Source organism: Nycticebus coucang, chromosome 14 (genome assembly GCF_027406575.1).
Source record: "Nycticebus coucang isolate mNycCou1 chromosome 14, mNycCou1.pri, whole genome shotgun sequence".
NCBI lineage: Eukaryota > Metazoa > Chordata > Mammalia > Primates > Lorisidae > Nycticebus > Nycticebus coucang.
Genome location: NC_069793.1, coordinates 63,744,802 through 63,762,966, shown reverse-complemented (window position 1 = coordinate 63,762,966; position 18,165 = coordinate 63,744,802). Strand labels below are relative to the sequence as shown.

Genomic DNA, 18,165 nt, shown 5'->3' with positions numbered 1-18,165 from the left:
AACAAAAATAAACAAACAAACAAACAAACAAAAATAGCTGGGCCCTGTGGTGAGCACCTGTAGTCACAGGTACTTGAGAGGTTGAGGCAAGAGTATCACTTGAGCCCAAGAGTTTGAGGTTGCTGTGAGCTGTGACATCATGGCACTCTACTGAGGGTGACAGAGTTTCACTTCATGGCCCTTGGTAGGCTGTGGCATCACAAAGCTCACAGCAATCTCCAGCTCCTAGGCTTAGGTGATTCTCTTGCCTCAGCCTCCCGAGTAGCTAGGACTACAGGCGCCTGCCACAATGCTTGGCTATTTTTTTTTGTTGCAGTTTGGCAGGGGCTGGGTTTGAACCCACCACCCTTGGTATATGGGGCCAGCACCCTGCATACTGAGCCACAGGTGCCACCCAAGTCACCACACCTTTTTAAAATAAAGTTTTCATTCTAAGTTGCTTCTCCCTCATCCTCCCCACTCTTGGGCTCAGAACAAGTTGAAAAAGTGGGTATAAAAGAACCAACTGCTTCTTCTTTGCAGAGACAGTACTTCTGGATAGCTTTAGATTCCTAGAGTAAGTAGACCAAGAAATGTTTAACTTAAGCACTTTGGCCATTCACCTGAGTTTTATTAGTTGTGGCATACCAATCTGAGTTTTTAGGACTTCCTATGTGGAGGTCCTTAGGTTCTGTTCCCTAAGGCTACCTTAGCTTCATGTCTTCTCTAAATCCACTGTCTTGGCAAATGCCTATTTTGATATTACCTGAAAGAAGTTCTCAGCCCAAGACTAAGGCTTCAGGGTTAGTATTAGGACAGCATTTTCCAGTCTTGATGACAAGGTGAACTTATTTTATTCATGCTGAGAGACTGAAGGAAACAAGAATTATGTCACCTGAAAACACAACTCTTGACATGAATGTTTGAGCTAAATGCAATTTAAGCAGCAAACATGAGAGTTCTGTCTTCCCCTCTTTGTAAAGACAGGGTTATTTCTCCCTTATTTGAGACAACGCTTAGCATAAGAGATATCAGTAGAACCATTGTGATAAAAATGTGTCAAATGGTCTATGAAGTGAGTGTATGATGCCCCACGATCATATCAATGTATACAGTTATGATTCAATAAAAAAAAAGAAAAATCGACAAACCTTACTCTTTTGCTTTCTTCCCAGACATTTACCTTGTCACAATTATTTGCCTTCAGAACCTAAAGTCACTTCTTTTGCCCGATAGTTTCACTATAAGTTTATCTTCTTTGCTCAAGATGCTACCTGAACTAGAATTCTAAGTCTTGAGTTACCTTTCATTGAAGTTTATCTCACAGGATGTGTGCTGTACACATAAGCTTGTTTTTCACTTGTTTCAATAATCTGTTATGGGTGTGTCCCAACTACAGATCCACAGGAGTGGAGAAATTATGTTTATTTTTTATTCCCTAACAAGATAAATAGCTTCCTACTCCAACTCCAACCTCTGTCCTTTGAGTACTACTGAATAGTTTAAGGATTTAGAGTTTCACAGGTAGATTCATATACCTCATTGATATATTTTAGTATTATTGTATCGTACAGCATCATTACACAAACAAGTCCTCAGATATTGAGAGGTCTGTGGCTTGCTGTACTAATTTTTCACTTCAGTAGTACCTGCATCACTGGCTCCTGAATATAGGTACAGTTTCATGTCAGTAGTGTCAGATAGAGACAGATAATTAGTTCCTTGAAGGATAGTCCATTTAACTTGGTAACATGATTTACTGAAAGGAGGGCCTGTTCAATAAGTCTAGTTTGAAATCATCCACACTTAAGATGGTTTTCCCCCCATCTTATTGTGTACACAACACAATGACTCTTGATTAAGGACTTATATGCAAAAGATAATTTTGTTCTTGGTATATGTTTTAGGCTCTGAAGTAGAGAAACTTAAAGACACTTCAAGAATTTTAATTCCACTCTAGGTTGGAATAAGCTTTATTTCCTGAGTGACAGTTGACCTCAACTGACACTATGAAGTACTCTGATCGAATCTTCTACCCATTTCATTACATTGCAAAAATCTTGGGGATAGTGTAATTTTACTTGTTTAATTCTGTAAAACAAGGTAGTGTCATTTAACAAACATTCCCTGCCAAAAGCTGAGTATTATCAATTTGTGTAGTATGAGCATTCCATGAGAATCTATTTGTACCCTTTGATTTCCAGTTCCCAGTTTCTGTATTCAGAGACCGAGGGATATGTAGGTCCATATTTCATTGAAACCAATGGGACAATATCATATTTACTGGTTTGAGTTAGTTTCCTGCTTTTTGAAGGTTTTGACTCAGTTTAGCTTCATAGTGGAGCTTAGGAAGAGGCTATGGACAGGAAGTTAAAACGCAACCTGAGGTGGAAGATTTCCCCCCAAAATATGTATGGGTAGTTGCTTCAAAATTACCTAAAGACTGCGAAAGTGTATACAAAATGCCTCCCCAGGAGGAATTAACACCATGTTATTACCTGTGTTCCTAAGGAGCACACAATGTATTCACAGGCATTCCAGTCTCATACAGTGTGTATGGTATGACAGATCATGGCATATAGTGAATCTGTCAATGAACTTTAGTGTTCATAATCATGAATAAAATTTCAGAAAATTTAAAATTCAACCTTTAAAATTCAGTAAGTTTTTATAGTTCATATACTAGTGTTACCCAGGTCAAAGCCACCAAATAGACATTTTGAAAAAGTCTAAAAACCAAACTTTAAAGCCTAAACAGTTTTTACCTTTATTTGAAATTGTTGTAGGAAAATTCCTGCATATGGTCTGTACTCTGGTCAGATTTCAGCTCACATACCAGTAAACTGTTGGGAGCTGATCTCCTGGGAGGCAAGGTTCCCCAGTTTTGAGGAACCGCATCTGAGTCAAAGACTGAATGCAACCTGGCCCCAGCTGTTCCCTGTTATGGCTGGTTCTTGAACCAGATTAGAATGGAGACATGCCCTTTTGGTCATCCCAGACTGCTGAGAATGCCATTCTGTTTTTAGGCTGCTTTTACTCAAGTTATGCAATTATGATAAAAATCATGCCTTCAAGCTACTGTATATAAAAGCTGTGCATTAAAGTTGAGGTTGCCTTGTCCTATTGAGGAAAGGTCCTCCTGATCCCGCTATTTTCTGTATCTCTTTTTTCTATCCCATGCCTGTCTACTCCTGGGTTCCTAATAACTCAGCTAGGCTGATTCTTGGCAGTAAACAGTAGGGGTCTTCACTTCCAATATTTCGAAAGAGCAAAATCTATTGCTATTCTAGTTGGTGTCAGTGAGACTTAAGGGTTTACCTAATTATACTCCTAAAAACCATTCTAGAATAAGATACAAGTCAGTATTATTTCCTGAATATGAAGTTTCCATTTGTAGGAAGCCAAAAATTTCTGGTATACTCATTTAAGAGAAATGAGATTCCTGTGACTCAACTGTTCATCAGAAAATCCACTAATTCAAAGCTTAATTCAAGAAAATTATTTTCAAATTAAAAAATCAAGTTGATAATGTAGGATTCAATTAAACAGTCTTACTGTTAAGCTGTAACTTCACTTTGCAGGAAAACCAAAAGACAGAATGTCAAACTTAAAGATGTAGTAATACTTATACAGGTGGCTGTAATACTTCAGGTGACTATGGGACCATTCCAGGAAGATATATCTAGTTTTGATTTAATGTGGAGAAGGTGATCCCAGGTTTGGCTGCACACAACTACTTATGAAGCCTGTTAGAAGTTTGAGCCCCACTGAGATTGCTTCATTGAATCTTGGAGGTGAAGAAAGTCTCTACTTTTTATAGATGCCATAAAGTGATTATGTAGGATAATATTTACAAATAAACATATCCTACATCAAGCACATAAAGTAAATTCAGTGTGAGTTTAAAATGACTTGCTTTTCTTCCAGAGGCTTAAGAGACCTGGACCCCACTGGGTTACTCACAGGGTTAGGCTTTTTTGGAGTTGTAAATTCCTTAGGCCTTTTCTCTGAAGCTGTACACCCCATGAAGCCTGAGATCCAAGGGCATGCTGCCCTTCCTCAGAGAGGGTTGACATATGTTAACAACATATTGTCGGAGGTCTATAAGTGCTCTGCCCTGAGGGAAGGACACAGTCATTACTTCACACTGAGTAAACTGAGTGAATGCTTGAGGATATTCAATTCCCCTGTGGCTACTTTCATCTTTGTGACCTGCTCAGAAATTAGTCACTGTTTATAAGAAGAGATTTACTACACAAGTGATTGCGTTGATAACAAAATATTTCCTTTTGAGTTAAATTTCAGATATGTAAAAAAGAAGATAAAGAAACTAATAGATAATAGATTAAGTGTGTACATGACTGGAAGAGTATAAAACTAAAACTTGGAATAAAGATGTTTGCTATATGCCATCCCATGGTGTATAGTCTGTTTCTTGACTTAATAATTACAGGAGCGAGTTTACACCCACGGCAAGGTTGCTGTTCATTCACCTCTCTGGTCATGCAACAGATTATGGCCCAGCTGGTCTAGTTTTGGGGTAACCTATCAAAACACGTTTAAAGAAAACCTTTGCGCTCTTGCAGTTCAGAGGTAGAAGTAGGTAGCTTTCTGAAGAAAACAGTTTTATGTTTGGGGGTAGATAACTACCCTAAAATGTTTCATGTAAACCCGGTAGGAAGTGAAGTCTCCAGCTAACTGATGTTTTTAATTACTGCTATAAGAAATAAGCTTTTATATATTGTCTTAAGCAAAACATTTTATGCTTTGGATTTAATGTGGATATAAGTTTTTGAAGAAATAGAATGGGTTTTAAATACACTTAATGATTCTCAAGTTAAAATTTAAGTCAGAGACTTCACAGCTGATTCAACACAGTTCTCTTTTATTTATTTATTTATTTTATTACATCATAGCTGTGTACATTGATATAATCATGGGGCATCATTCACTAGCTTCACAGACGAAGTTTCACATATACCCTTGTAATATGCACCGCTGGTGTAATCCCACCAATCCCCTTCCCTCTACCCACCTCCCCCTCTGCCCCCTCCCTCCCCTCCCTTTCCCCCTTCCCCCTATTCTTAGGTTGTAACTGGGTTAGTCAGCACAGTTCTTTATGTCAGGGTTCAGGCAGTTGACTGTTCTCAGTTTTTGGTGTGCTCTTAGCTGAAGAATCACCAGACCCACCAAAATCAAGGCAAGCATGAAACTAAGTCTGAGTAAGAAAAATGTTTACAGAACAAGAGGAAGATACATTTGTCATAAATAAATAGGCCTCCTTGTCACAAGGAATGTCTGGGACCCTTCCTCCTGGTTCAGATACAACTGTGCATCAGAATGGGTCCATGGTTAATTAGCTTCAGGTTACTGTAGGTGACTTTCCAAATCATATTGTGCCTAGGCTGCCAGCAACACTTCTTTCCAGGTATAGAAGTTGCTCAGGATGGGATTAAGGTGGGGCAACACAGAGATGGGGTGCTTCATCCTTCTTTCCAGGTGGGGCAATTATTCCAGGCAGAAATCAAAGTGAAGAAGCACTAAGTTGAAGTAAGTACCCAACACTTTGTGTCCAAGGAGAGCCTGCGGTCCTAACTCTCTACCTGACAAGTAGTTCAAAATTTCTCATTTTAGGATACTAAGCTGCAAAGAGTTGACCTTACCCAAAAGGAAGGCTGTCATTCTCCCTAGGCTCCTGGGATATAATCTCGACTCTTGGAACGCCATGTTTGATAAGAGTCTTTGTTCACTGGGGGCTTTGTGGAATACCAGATAGTAATGTAACGTGATTTAGTGTGGGGTTTTTGGGTCGTGTGGTATCAAGTTTGACTGCTGGAGAGGGTGGAGACTAATATTAGACCTACTTGGTTGTCTAACTGGGACCAAGTCCCAAATCAAATAGACCCCTGGATAAAAAATACTTCCTGGTCACCTTGCCGGGGAAGTTACTAATTGACTCCATTGGAGAGAACTGTAAACCCTTGAACTTTTCTGGACTCTGCCCCATGTTGCTTGCAAGCTGTGTCTTTTCTTTGTGGTAAATTGTAACCAGGAGTGTAACAGCTTTCAGTGAGTTCTGAGTCCTAGAGAATTACCAAACCTGAGTGTGGCCTTGGACATCTGAACATGTAGTTATGTCAGAAGTGAGGGTCATCTTATGGAATACCAGACATGGTGTTCCATGTAGCTGTGTAGAAGTAGGGTGGTCTAGCGAACTACTCATTAATATCATAGAAACATTTCCCCCCACTAAAGAAATTGTTTAAAAGCTGAATTAGCACTTCAATTTTACTTAACCCAAGTCAGTGTTTTCAGATTACTCACATATCCCTTCCTGTGAGGATTTTTGATTTGAGCAGTGTCCTCTGAGGCCATAGGCATACCTCTTAAAGCACGGGTCCTCAAACTATGGCCCGCAGGCCACATGAGGCAGTGTGATTGTATTCGTTTCTTTTTTTTTTTTTTTAACTTCAAAATAAGATGTGTGCAGTGTGCATAGGAATTTGTTCATAGTTTTTTTTTTTTTTTTAAACTATAGTCCGGCCCTCCAACCGTCTGAGCGACAGTGAACTGGCCCCCTGTTTAAAAAGTTTGAGGACCCCTGTAAAAGAGGATGTAAAGATTTCTCTTTTGTATCTGTAGGCTTTGATGCATGTCAAGACAAATAAAAATACCCAAGTTTGATCTGGTGTATATTGTTACTGGTGTCTTAGGTACTTGTTTCCTATAAGAGGTTTTACTTTCTCCATTAGGAAAATTACATTCACTGAGATATGTGCATTAAGAAGGAAGCATCTCCCATTTTTTCCTCTTGGTGTAAGTGGCTTTAAGAGTTTGGCTTTTGGCCCCGGGCCACACTTCTGCCGGCATACGTCATGCCTAGACCTGCCTCTTTCAGATCTCTCTTGGCCTATTCACAGTTCTTGACTTGCCCTTGCCCCACAGTTTCTCAGACCCCCCTCAGGAGAGGACCCGTGGGAGGATGCCTCTGGTATTGCCTGAAGGGAGATTCTCCCTTCGCGGAATGGACAGTTCCATCATGCTGACCACATTTGCAGATGGAGGGAAGGCTCCAGGGCATCAGAGTCCTCCAGTGTTGGGCCGGAGGGGTGGGTTCTTCTTTCCTGGTTCAGGCGCACAGAGGGCAGCCTGGGAGCGCACCTGTCGAGGAAGGCCCCCGGCGCAGGCCCCAGCTGTTTGTGTCCATGCTGAAGCCATAGTCTTTTTTTTTTATTAAATCGTAGCTGTGTACATTAGTATGATCATGGGGCACCATACACTTGGTTCATAGACCGTTTGACACACTTTCATCACACTAGTTAACATAGCTTTCCTGGCATTTTCTTAGTTATTTTGCTAAGACCTTTACATTCCACATTTACTAAGATTCACATATACCCTTGTAAGATGCACCGCAGGTGTAATCCCATTAATCCCCCTCCCTCCACCCTCCTCCCTCCTCCCTCCCCTCCCTTTCCCCCTTCTCCCTATTCTTAGGTTGTGACTGGGTTATAGCTTTCATGTGAAGGTCCTACATTAGTTTCATAATAAGGGTGAGTACATTGAGTACTTTTTCTTCCATTCTTGAGACACTTTACTAAGAAGAATATGTTCTAGCTCCATCCATGTAAACATGAAAGAGGTAAAGTCTCGGGTGGTGCCTGTGGCTCGGTCGGTAAGGTGCCGGCCCCATATACCAAGGGTGGTGGGTTCAAACCCAGCCCCGGCCAAACTGCAACCAAAAAATAGCCGGGCGTTGTGGCGGGCGCCTGTGGTCCCAGCTACTCGGGAGGCTGAGGCAAGAGAATCGCTTAAGCCCAGGAGTTGGAGGTTGCTGTGAGCTGTGTGAGGCCACGGCACTCTACCGAGGGCCATAAAGTGAGACTCTGTCTCTACAAAAAAAAAAAAAAAAGAGGTAAAGTCTCCATCTTTTTTTAAGGCTGCATAATATTCCATGGTGTACATATACCACAATTTATGAATCCATTGGTGGATTGATGGGCACTTGGGCTTTTTCCATGACTTAGCAATTATAAATAGGGCTGCAATAAATATTCTGATACAAATATCTTTGTTATGATGTGATTTTTGGTCTTCTGAGTATATGCCCAGTAGAGGGATTACAGGATTGAATGGCAGATCTATTTTTAGATCTCTAAGTGTTTTCCATATCTCTTTCCAAAAGGAATGTATTAATTTGCATTCCCACCAGCAGTGCAAAAGTGTTCCCTTTTCTCCACATCCACGCCAACATCTCTGGTCTTGGGATTTTGTGATGTAGGCTAGTCTCACTGGAGTTAGATGATATCTCAAAGTAGTTGTGATTTGCATTTCTCCGATGATTAAAGATGATGAGCATTTTTTCATATGTCTGAAGGCCGTGAGCCTGTCTTCTTCAGAGAAGTTTCTCTTCAAGTGCCTTGCCCAGCCTGCGATGGGATCCCTTGTTCTTTTCTTGCTAATGTGTTTGAGTTCTCTGTGGATTCTGGTTATTAAACCTTTGTCGGAGACATAACCTGCAAATATCTTTTCCCATTCTGAGGCCTGTTTGCTAGCTTTACTTACTTTGTTCTTTCTGTGCAGAAGCTTTTTAGTTTGATCAAGTCCCAATAGTGTATTTTTGAAGCAGCTTCAATTGCCCGGGGGGTCCTTCTCATAAAAAACTTGCCCAACCCAATTTCTTCAAGGATTTTCCCTGCACTCTCTTCTAGTATTTTTATAGTTTCAAACAAAGCAGGAGGAATCACGCTACCAGACCTCAGACTATACTACAAATCGATAGTGATCAAAACAGCATGGTACTGGCCCAAAAACAGAGAAGTAGATGTCTGGACAGAATAGAGAACCAAGAGATGAATCCAGCTAATTACCGTTATTTAATCTTCGACAAGCCAATTAAAAACATTCAGTGGGGGGTGGCGCCTGTGGCTCAGTCGGTAAGGCGCCAGCCCCATATACCGAGGGTGGCGGGTTCAAACCCGGCCCTGGCCAAATTGCAACCAAAAAATAGCCGGACGTTGTGGCGGGTGCCTGTAGTCCCAGCTACTCGGGAATCGCTTAAGCCCAGGAGTTGGAGGTTGCTGTGAGCTGTGTCATGCCACGGCACTCTACTGAGGGCCATAAAGTGAGACTCTGTCTCTGCAAAAAACAAAAAAACAAAAAAACATTCAGTGGGGAAAAGATTCCCTATTTAACAAATGGTGCTGGGTGAACTGGCTGGCAACCTGTAGAAGACTGAAACTGGACCCACACCTTTCACCATTAACCAAGATAGACTCTCACTGGATTAAAGATTTAAACCTAAGACATGAAGCCATAGTCTTAAGCGATAGGTCTGGACACTCCCTAGCGCTCACAGTCCGCGCGTCTCAGGGGCCGAAGGCGACAGAGCGGCAGCAGGAGTTGAAATGGTATCCTTGAGCAGCGAAACTGGCGGCGCCCAGAGGAAGAGCGACGGCATAGACGGAGGCGACGGAGCCGGGAGCGCAGGTCAGATTCAGAGGATGAACCGTGGCAGCGGCCAGGGAGGCGCAACCGGAGCTCCCCGCCAGTACGATGGCGCTTAAGGGACCATTTCTCTGGGTCTGACTCAGGCGAAGAACAGCAGCGGGGCTCGTGGGCTCACCACCAGAGTACGCATTCTTGGTCTCTAGGTTCCTCGGGGTCCAACTTCGTGTCCCCAGCACGCTCCCAGAGCCCCCTAGCTGTGGCAGCCGCCCTGAGCCAGCAGCAGAGCTTGCAGGAGGGGTTGCAGCTGTGTGAGGAGCGGAAGCAATAGGACGAGCTAATGAAGGCCTTGCAGTCAGGGAGAAATGTGCACTATGAATGGCCAAGAAGGAGGCCAAGGAGTGAGGGCAAGAAACGGGAGAAGATGGGCTGGGGCGAGGAGTACATGGGCTACATCAATACAGACAACCCCTTTGGGGACAACAATCTACTGGACACTTTTATCTGATCCCCTGGAGAAGAAAGGGATCAGCCACCTGGAAAAGAAGGAGCTTAAGGAATGCAACAAGAGAATCTAAGAGGGCAATCAGCGGGAGCAGGAGTGGGAGCTGTTGCAGCCAGAGAAGAAGGCAGAGCACTTCAAGACATGGAAAGAGCAAGAGGACAACTTCCACCTCCAGCAGGCCAACCTGTGCTACACGATCTGCATCTGGGATGGGTGGGCTAAGCCCATTGACCTGTTGGCCAAGTACATCAGTTCTGAGGATGACGACCTGGCTTGGAGATGCATGAGCCCTACACCTTTCTCAATGGCCTTACTGTGGCCAACATGGAGGATCTGCTGGAAGACATCCAGGTGTACGTGGAGCTGGAGCAGGGCAAGAATGCTGCTGATTTCTGGTGGGACATGACTATCATCACTGAGGACAAGATCTCCAAGCTCTGCAAGCTGGAGGCCTCCAGCAAGGGGCCAAGTGAGTGCCGTGAGGGAGTAAATGCCTCAGTCAGCTCACACATGCAATTGGTCTTCAAGGGGAAGTCATACAGCCAGCTGAAGGTCATCTTCCAGGGTATCGAGGTCAAGACCTGGACATAGGCTACTTAGAAAGCCTGCTGCAGTAGCTGCATGCCCACATGCTGGGGCCACTCTCCACCAGCGCCATCAGGATGCACTGTGGCAGAAGCTGTGTAAGCTTAAGCAGGAGCAGGGCATGGAGAGCCAAACTCTGTTCCCCATCCTGAAGCAGGAGCTGCAGACCCCAACCCCAGCCTGGGGCCCAAAGATGTGGCCCCCACCTCACAGGGGCCTTGGAGGGTAGCCAGTGGAGCCCAAGGCAAATGGGGCAGCAGCAGCAGAGGGCAAAGGTGAGGGTGAGGAAGTGCTCATGGAAGAGGACCTGATCTAGCAGAGCCTGGGCAACTATTACGCTGGCAAGTACAGCCTGTGGCTGCTCAATGCATGAACTGCCCCTGGATACACATGTGCTGGAGCCCAATGAAGACCTGTAGGGCCTGCAGCTGTCACGCCAGCAGCTCCACATCACAGGCAAGAGGACATGCCAGTGAGAGTGCAGGGGATATCTTCTTTGGGTGTGCCAAGGAGGGCATGGGCCAGGATGAGGCACAGTTCAGTGTGGCCATGCCATTAACAGGCAAGGCCTACCTATGGGCTGACAAATACTGACAGTGCAAGCCATGCTTCTTCAACCATGTGCACTTGGGCTTTGAATGTAACAAACATAACTAGATCCACTACAATTTTGATAACCCCCCCATTCAAGATGGTGCAAGGTTACAAGTTCAACATCTTCTACCCTGACCTCACCCATAAGTGCTCTACTCCAGAGTACTTCCTGGAGACCTGCTCAGACAACAAGGACTTTGCTATCCTCTGCTTCCATGCCCGGCCACCCGATGAGGACCTTGCCTTCAAGATTGTCAACTGTGTGTGGGAGTACTCTTACTGGCACAGCTTCGGCTGCCAGTTTGCCAGTGGCATCTTCTACCTCTGATTCCACTTCAAGTGCTACCATTACTGGTGATAACAGTGGCTGGAAGACAATGGCACCTCCAGGGGCAACGGGCAGGTGTCCTTGGGGATGTAAGTAAAGGGGGCTTAGTGAAAGTTGGAATTCACTCCAGAGTCACCATTTGGGTTACAGAATTGTGCCTAGCCATGTTGAGAAGCCAAATCCTACCCCAAGCTGGACCTTCCCCTTACCTGGCTTCAGTTTTACCTTTTTCAAAATGAGGATCACTGCACAACCTGCCTGAGAGTTGAGGGGATGCTGGGACAGTCTGGCCCAAGGGCTTCACATGTCAGAGGGGCTACTGTTGGCATCTTCAGAGCATGCACAAGACCAGCAGCTGCCACTGGCTTCTGTCTGGGTGGACACCTGGGCCCAAGACCTGCTGTCCCACTCAGAGTATAGAAAGCCAGACTTGAGCCTCTTTGGCTGCATCTGGGCCCTGCATGTGCCTGTCCCAAGTCCCACCCCTGACACCTCACGAAGCACTGATTGGTCCTCAGCGCCCTTGGACAGTGGCTACCAGTCTAGCAGTACCAGAGCCCACCCTTTCAGGCCATTCCTGCTCATGAGTCAGCAGCAGCAGGAACTGGACCTGTCCTTCTACACAGTAATTCTCAATCTTCCTAATGCCGCAGCCCTTTAATACAGTTCCTGTGGGTTACAACCCACAGGTTGAGAACCGTTGCTCCTGCACATCCCAGAAGAAACCATCTGGGGATGTTCAAGCTTGCAGTGATTGGGCCCCCCACAATTTGCCCGGTGGGTGTTAAGCACCTGAGAGGAAATGATGCCATTCAAAGGCCAAGTTTTGTCTCTAATCAGCATCTTTTTGCCTATGAGTATTATGACAGTGTAAAAGCCAAATTTTTTTTTTTTTTGTGGTTTTTGGCCGAGGCTGGGTTTGAACCCACCACCTCCAGCATATGGGACTGGCGCCGTATCCCTTTGAGCCACAGGCGCCGCCCAGCCAAATTTTTTTTTTTTATTCTAAAATAAAGCATTTATTGGGTGGCGCCTGTGGCTCAAAGAGTAGGGCGCCAGTCCCATATGCCAGAGGTGGCGGGTTCAAACCCAGCCCTGGCCAAAAACCACAAAAAAAAAAAAAAAAAAAAAAAGTCAACAGGGCGGCGCCTGTGACTCAAGGAGTAGGGCGCCAGTCTCATATGCTGGAGGTGGCGGGTTCAAACCCAGCCCTGGCCAAAAAAACCACACAAAAATAAAATAAAATTAAAATAAAGCATTTATTAAAAATACATGCAACCCCACTAGTAGACCAATTCACTGAGAATAAAGGGTTTCCCCTCTCCCTACATAAAAGAGTCTTTTTAGAGAAACAAACTAAACTGTTTTCAGATGAGACAGGGTGCCTTGGTTGTCCATGGGTTTGTGAGTGGCACTGCTGGGAGGTGGCACTTCAGGGAAACCTGGAGAGCTCTTTTCATCATGTTTAGGTTTCGGATGTCTGTCATCAGATGTTCAAAGAAACAAGCCTGGTTGCTGTCCTGAATGAGGACTTGGGCTGTAGGTACCCATGTGGCCCTTGGCCTCCCCTACCTGAGTTAAGGAGGAGGGTGGCTGGGAGGAACTCAACTTTCCTGATGTGGGTAAGAACTTAGGGACATGCCCCAATGCCCTGGCATAGACTGGATGGGGAGACATAAAGGGGAAGCCCCAACCTGCGGCCCTCCAGGCCTTGTGCTCAGCAAACCTTGGTTCCTATGACCTGACAGAAGACAAGAATCCTGATGACAGATGATGATACATCCTCTATGCCCACCTGGGCAAGGGAGACTGACCCAACCACCAGCACCTGATGCATTTAGTTCTCAGTACTCATTCCTAAGAATTAAGATCTCCAGATTTCTGAAATTTTCTAGCAATGAGTGTGTGGAAGTTTTGTTGGCAAGGAATATTGATCACCAGATTGCTGGATTTTCTAGACTTGAATTTGGGGGAGGTAATTATTCAGACCTTGTGTTATTTATATAAGTTCATGAAAACAAATGAATTTTGGGCCTGGGTCATCTTATATTTTTATCACAGTAAAAACCATGTCGGGGGAGATGCCTAACATGGAAGCTTGGGGGTCAGATGTTAGGATTACTTCATTATTTTATCCCCATGTTTTCAAAGTTGTCATGTATTTAACTAAATGTGTCATGTTTAGAGCAAGACATGTTTCAGAGCAAGACATGTTGCATCATCGCAACTTCCTGACACCTAGGGTTAGAGTTTTTAAAGAAGGTCAACTGGAAATACTTTCAAAAACCTAAGCAGTTTAACGGAGTGATCTGTTTTTAGAGTTTCAAGTCAAATTAGGTTTCCTACTGATGACAGCTAAGGTTGGCTGTCAGGTAACATGAGAAAAGTCAAGTAGCTGATTTCTCAAGAGAAGCAGCTATAGATGAGTGGGCTGCCAAATGAGATATCTCAATTTTGGAGAGTCATTTGAGATAGCAGGGAGATTTTCTGCAGGTCTCTGTACTCTGTTACGAGCTCTAGTCCCTAAAGGGTTCTCTTCTAGACTTCCTATTATGCTACTGAAACAATTTGAAAGTACTAAATATTTTGTAGCTTAAGAAAAATACATATTGGTTACTTAAATGAAATCAATTTTGCACTTGGATGGAAGTACAGACTAAGGAGGGATCAAGAGACAAATAGGCCATTTCAGACTACAGTTAAGGACCTTACTTGTGGCCAGGAATTTTCCATGAATAAACCATTTCAGGAGGAGAGAAATAGCTCATGCTTCTAATATCCAGGTGAGCAATGTTTTTGACTCAGAAACAAGGTATAAGATGGGCAACTCCCACAAAATTCTATAACAGCACAACAGGAGGGGCTTGGGGTATTGTCCCACTAGCTCATGTGGCAAAAGTTTACTTCTTAACATTTTCCATTGAAATTGATAGAACTAGCTTAACAGTGACGTCTTAATGTCCAGGTAACCTAAGTATGCATACTTTGCTGAAAGATACTGGAAAATCTTTAAGAAAGGCCAACAGGATGTCCAGGGAAGACCAAGGGACAGATTACATTTCTACGTCAGAAGTCCTGCATGTGGCTAATGTTACCAAGTGGACACAAAATGAGGTCCTATGTCAGATTAAGAGCATTGAGAAGGTGGGGAGAAATTGCTAGCTTCTGAAGTAGCCTAGTCCACACTCAATCTAACACTGTCCCTGGTTGTACCATGAATACTGAGATACTGGCTGCCTGTGGCCATTTCCTTCCTTTTCAAGTGAGCATTATAAGAGGCAGGACAGGACAGAGCAGGGTGCTACTTTATGGATAAGTAGGGACTGTCCATAGGCCAAGGAGACATTATTTTCTGTAGGACAATTGAAATTGGCAATGTAAACATCCAGATGTCTGTGAGGGACTTTAAAGGGCCCCATACCAAAAGACCAGAGGCCAAGTCACTGGCTTAGTTGGACTTTATTTTTCTTGACCCATAGGAACATCTTAAGACTCCCTTTTTAATCATACAATAAATTAGAAACCTTCCAACTGTTATGAAGACAGATAAAGAATTTTGACTTGCTGGACTCAAGAAAACCAAGAGATTTGTGAAGTTGGATATCTAAGACAGATTTTACTTATTTTTGCTAAAAATGGTAGGCACTTATGTGCTATACAGAGTTCCCTATAGTGAGGGACTAGTTGTACAGATGTTACAAAGCAGACTTTAGCCTCTTCAGAGATCCTCAGTCTCAGATTAAGGTCACATCTTCATAGCCAACAACTGAGCAATGTGAGTATAGAAAGCCATGGTTAGTGTAACCCAACTCAGAACAAGTCTAAAAGGCTACTCTGGAGAAAATAGTACCAGGAGAGATTCAAGAAAGCAGGCAGTAGGGAGAGGTATTAGTTGTGCTGCCCATCTGGTAATGGGGACATCATCCTGTGGGTGTTACAGAAGGGTCTTTGGCTGAGTGTTCCAAGAACTCTGCTGGCAAGAACCCAGGTCATATGGCCTTCTATACTGAAAATAGTATGCACTGAAGACAGCCTAAGGGTTCAGAATGACCAGCAGTTAAAGTTAAACAGGAATAGGGACCAGGGTAAACCATATATTTGACCTCGGATATTTCCTTTGAAGACTTCCAGCTGTGCTTGCCTATCTGTGAGTAAATATTCATTGGTAACTCAGCAAAGAAGTGCAGCCCCTAGCTATCTGCTTAGCATGTAAGGTGGTCGGCCTCCTCAGACCCCTCTGTTGTCTTTGCATAACTGAGAAGGAGAGTTTTGTTGCATCACTGATCCCATAAAATTTTGAACCCACACTATCCCTGGTGGTAGGTAAAACACAGATAACCCCTGGCAGCAGTCTGATCACTTAAACTTTTATGGATGTTGTATTGGATGATTACAGAAAGTAAGTGTTAGTATGGAGCAACAAAATCCAGAGGTGGATGGTCAACTTCTAAGAGCAGTTTTCCCAAAAAGTATTCATAACCTTTTGCCCTATGTTTGAGTTTGGAACATTGAATTTTCCTTTAAGAAGTTGACAAAACCGTTTTTGGACTATAATGATTCCCTTAGTTTCTCCCTCAAGGGGCTCTAATGGTCCAGTGAGATAATTTTATACTGGAAAAAGAGACAATTTAAGAATGTTTGGCAAGTCCTAGAGACATTGGTGCCCCAAACCTAGACACTATGGCTTCCCATAGGCAGCAAGGCAAGTGGCTTTCAACTCATGCTGGAAACTAGGTAGCCAGCTCACAGTGCGTTCTCTAGGTCTAAGATGCAGCTGGTGATCATTTGTCATCCCACAAATGTATAGTCAGAATAGACCTGTCTACCCAGAATCTTGTCTTGTGAGGCAAGTGGTATAGTGGGAAAAGCCAAATAGAAGCCCTTGGAAACTCCATGTTTCTGAACAAGACAGTAGAAAAAGTATCATGTATTAGAGGAAATAGAAGTGACACTTAGAATGACCAAGGACACAGAGGTGGTGGTCCTAGCATATCCCCATGTAACTCACCAGTATGTAACCTAGAATGCCTGGAGAGAGACTACATCAAGTCTGACCAAGTGTTAACGTCACTCGGTCTGTTCTGCCAGATGTAGTACCTCTGCTAGATAAGTTTCAAATACATGGTGTGCAGCCATTGGTCTGGCAGATATTATTTTTCTACAATCTCAGGAAAGGGGCTTGAACAGTTCTTGTTCACATAAAGGGAACATGTTATTTGTTTATAGGTTTGCTTTAGTACCTAACTTTATCACAAGGTAGTACAAAGACCTGGAATAATGCTAGGAAAAAACATTCTAACAGAAATATTTTGTAACCTATGATAAGTCAGTGGCACTAGCCACAAGTGGCTATTAGAACACTTGATGTTGGGCGGTGCCTGTGGCTCAGTGAGTAGGGTGCTGGCCCCATATATTGAAGGTGGCAGGTTCAAACCTGGCCCCCGCCAAACTGCAACAACAACAACAAAAAATAGCCGGGTGTTGTGGTGGGCACCTGTAATCCCAGCTATTCGGGAAGCTGAGGCAAGGAATTGCCTAAGCCCAAGAGCTGGAGGATGCTGTGGCACTCTACCAAGGGAGACAAAGTGAGACTCTGTCTCAAAAAAAAAGAACACTTGATGTTGCATGTTGGTGACTTATTAAGGCTCATGCATGCCAGAGAAATGAAGTAAACACTAAATGCCCAGGTTTTGTTCACAGATAGATCTACTTGGGGTGCAAGCCAAAAATGGGTGGCTGATGCACAACTCCATTCAAGGGCTTTTTTTTTTTTAAAGACAGACTCACTCACCGTTGCCCTGAACTAGAGTGCCCTGGCCTCAGTCAGCCTATCTCACAGCAATGGCAAACTCCTCGGTTCAAGTGAAACTTCTGCCTTAGCGTCCCAAGTAACTGGGACTACACATGCCTGGCACAATGCCCTGCTAATTATACCCCCATTTAAGAGACAGGAGTCTTCCTCAGGCTGGTCTGAGCTCAAAGGATCTACCCATCTCAGCTTCCCAGAGTGCTAAGATTATAGGCATGAGCCACTATGCCTCACATACGAGTATTCTTGAATAGCAATGAAGAGATGTCCTCCCAGTGGGCCTAAGTTCAAGCAGCATATGAGGTTGTTCATGTGAGCAGAGTCCTCCAGCTTGTGGATTTCTCTACTTCGATTACATAATTACATATAATACTAATAGGCGGTGCTAAGTTGCTTAACTGCTGGTAAGTGGCCTTAAGGAGAAAAACTGAAGATACAACAAGCTGGTATGGAGCAGAGGCATATGGCCATGGGTGGGAGCAGAGCAACATATGCCCTTATAGTGCATGTTAGTACCCAGCAGAACACATATGCCAGGAAAGAAGCACTAGAGTAAGTAGATACCATCTGAAGATCATAGCAATGTTTATCATTTAGCAGTTTTGAAATAGTCACTTCACCCCATAAAAAGTGGCCAGAAGGGGTAAGAGGGCTACTGTTACTGTTGTGCTCATAAGACCTGGGTTACTGGCGGTCTCTAGAAGAACCAGCTGGAGACCCACAGGGGTAAGAAATTCCCCATGTATATGAAAGACATGGCCCAATATGTGGTTCTGTCTAAATGCAAACCTACCATATTGACCAGAAAGAACCGATAACAAAGTCTAATCACATGGAAGATAGTCTTGCATTGTTCCCACAGGGCTGAAATCCAGGAAGTGGACCCCATAGCAAACATTCAGGAGAGTAAGGACTAGA

General features: G+C 43.9%; 1 pseudogene; it reads left to right on the top strand.

Annotated features, from left to right (window-relative positions):
* The first annotated feature begins 7,003 nt into the window (after positions 1-7,003).
* LOC128564513 (splicing factor Cactin-like) lies at positions 7,004-11,468 on the top strand (annotated as a pseudogene).
* Positions 11,469-18,165: the final 6,697 nt, after the last annotated feature.